Source organism: Pinus tabuliformis, chromosome 5_1 (assembly GCF_031772625.1).
Source record: "Pinus tabuliformis cultivar Carrire ecotype Pingquan chromosome 5_1, CPIR1, whole genome shotgun sequence".
Lineage (NCBI taxonomy): Eukaryota > Viridiplantae > Streptophyta > Pinopsida > Pinales > Pinaceae > Pinus > Pinus tabuliformis.
In genome coordinates, this window is record NC_142305.1 from 135218087 (window position 1) to 135221502 (window position 3416).

Here is a 3416-nt window from a genome sequence, read left to right on the forward strand (position 1 = left end):
CAACTACTAAGAAAATACAAAGAAGCATTTGCATGGGACTACCCTGACATGAAAGGAATTGATCCCCAGTTATGTACACACCACATTTACATAGAGAAGGATGCAAGACTCGTTCGCCAACCACAAAGGAGACTTAACCCTCATCTAAAAGACATTGTAAAAGCTGAACTTCAAAAAAATTTAGATGTGAACTTCCTCTACTCTATCTCCGATAGTAAATGGGTCTCTCCACTTGTTGTGGTGCCAAAGAAGAATGGAAAGTGGAGGATTTGTGTGGATTATAGAGAGCTAAATAAAGCAACACAAAAAGACCACTTTCCCCTTCCATTCATTGACCAAGTATTAGACACTTGGCAGGAAAGAAATTCTTTTCTTTCTAAGACGGCTTCAGTGGATACAATCAAATTCAGATTGCCCTTGAAGACCAAGACAAAACCACTTTTACTTGTCCTTGGGGAACATTTTCCTACAGAGTTTTACCTTTTGGCCTATGCAATGCCCCTGCCACATTTCAAAGTGCTATCCTCAGCATCTTTTCAGATTTAATAAATGAAGGGCTCGAAGTATACATGGATGATTTTACACCATACGGGGATGATTTCGACCCAGCATTGGACACACTAGAAAAAGTGCTGAAGCGATGCATTGCAACCAGGCTCTGTCTGAGCCATGAAAAATGCTATATGATGATGACTGAAGGACTTATTCTAGGCCATTATATTTCAACAGCTGGAATACAAGTAGATCCGACCAAAATTCAACTAATTTTGTTAATACCCACTCCTACCACTCAAACAGAGGTACACAGTTTTCTTGGATTCTCTGGTTATTATAGAAGATTTATAGAACAATTTTCTCATATTGCTGAACCTTTATATTCACTGACAGGGAATGTTGACTTTGTTTGGACAGAAAAATGTGACCATGCTTTCGAGAATCTAAAAAAACTCATGTCAATAGCCCCAGTACTCCGAGGACCAAATTGGGACCTGCCATTTCAAATTTCATCAGATGCTTCAGACACAGCTATTGGAGCAGTCCTTGGGTAGGAAGAAGATAAAAAACCATATGCAATTTATTATATTAGTAAAATTTTGTCACCTGCTGAATTGAACTATACTGTGACTGAAAAGGAATTTTTAGCTGTAATACATGCCATCAACAAATTTAGGCATTATATCATTGGATATCCTGTCATTTTATATACAGATCACTCTGCCATAAAATATTTAGCAAATAAACCAATCACAAACGGTAGAGTAACCAGATGGCTGATTTTATTGCAGGAATTCGATATCACAATAAAGGACCGATCGGGAAAAAAAAATCCTGTAGCTGATTTTCTCTCGCGAATGCCAAAACCAGTGGATGCAATAGCGGTCGAAGATCAATTCCTAGATGAACATTTGTTCGCTATTACTGTTAAAACACCTTGGTATGCTGATGTTGCAAATTATTTAGCAGTAGGCAAATTACCAAAACATCCGACCCCCAATGAACGAAAGAAAACTGTCCAGCGTAGTACTTGATTTTCTTGGATTGGGGGCTACCTATTTGATATAGGGGCAGATATGCACATCAAAAGATACGTCTGCAAAGATGAAATTTTTGACATTTTGAAAGCTTGTCATGATGGACAGTGTGGTAGACATTTCGCCAATCGAAGAACTGGACACAAGGTGCTGCAAACAGGGTATTATTGGCCCATGATCTTCAAAGATGCAAAGAAGTTCATTCAAGCTTGTGACAACTGCTAAAGAGCAGGATGCCCTGGATAGGCTGATGAAATGCCCCTGAACCCACATCTAGTTAATGAACCATTTGAATGATGGGCTCTTGATTTTTTTGGTCCAATCAACCCATCATCAAATCAGAAAACATACATTCTGGTGGCAACAGAATATGTCACCAAATGGGTTGAAGCAGAGGCATTGTCGAGAGCTACAGAGGACTCTGTCATCCAATTCCTGTTCCACATATTTGTGCGATATGGCCTCCCAAGAGATATAATTACATATGGTGGACCACAGTTTGCTGGTAACAAGATTGTTGCAACACTAAAAAACTATCATATCCAGCATAAAATTACTACTCCATACCACCCACAGGCAAATGGTCAAGTAGAAAGCACAAACAAAATAATAGAAGCAATACTGACAAAAACCATTGTGTCACACAAACGTGATTGGGCTGCAAGACTGCCAGAAGCATTGTGGGCATACAGAACAACATGGAGAAGTACTACTGGTTATTCACCATACCAGTTAGTATTTGGAAAGGAACCCATCTTTCCGATAGAATTTGAAATACAGACATTACGAACAGCACAAGAGGTTGGTCTAGATTTAGACGAGGCTCAGACTAATAGATTACAACAGATCAATGAGCTAGATGAAATCAGGCTCTCTGCCCTTCAACATACTACGTTAATACAACAACAACGAGCCAAATGGCACGACGCCCTCATTAAAAAGAAAGTCTTCTGCGAAGGAGATTGGGCGCTCCTATATGACTCTAGGTTCCAGGATTTCCCCGGGAAACTTCAGACTTGCTGGCTGGGACCATACAAAATCCAGAAGGTACATGATAATGGCACCATTACTCTAACCACCATTGATGGATCCAGACATACCTTTAAGGCAAACGACCACCGAGTTCGATTATACTGCAAACCACTTACTCGGGAATCCTTCTACTAGCAACTCTGCGAAGACTCCAACATGCAGATTCTGGTTGAGGAAGAGAAATCTTCCTCACCTTTAGTTAAGTAATTCGACTACACTTACACATTGTACATAATTCTTTTGTTTTGTATATTTTTTTTTCTCGTTGTTGTATAACATTTGCACTTTGCTGTTCCTTCCGAAGGGAACAACATTTTCACCATTTTGTTGTTCCTTTTTCAAGGAATGACACTTCTGCACTTTGCAGTTTCTTCCGAAAGGAACAACATTTTCACCATTCTGTTGTTCCTTTTTTTAAGGAACAACGCTTTTGCACTACTGTTGTTCCTTTTAAAAGGAACAACATTTCCGCCGTTTCGATGTTCCTCTTCGCAAGGAACAACAATTGCATTTTTTTGTTGTTCCTTTTCCCAAAGGAACAACATTTTCATTTTCTGCTGTTCCTTTTCCCGAAGGAACAACATTTTCATTTATGTTGTTCCTTTTTCCGAAGGAACGGCACATTCTTGTTTCTGCTGTTCCTTTTTCCGAAGGAACAACATTTTCGTTTCTGCTGTTCCTTTTTCTAAAGGAATGACAATTTCTTGTTTCTGTTGTTCCTTTTTCCGAAGGAACAACATTTTCATTTCTGCTATTCCTTTTTCCAAAGGAACGACACATTCTTGTTTCTGCTATTCCTTTTTCCGAAGGAGCATCATTTTCATTTTTGTTGTTCCTTTTCCCGAAGGAACG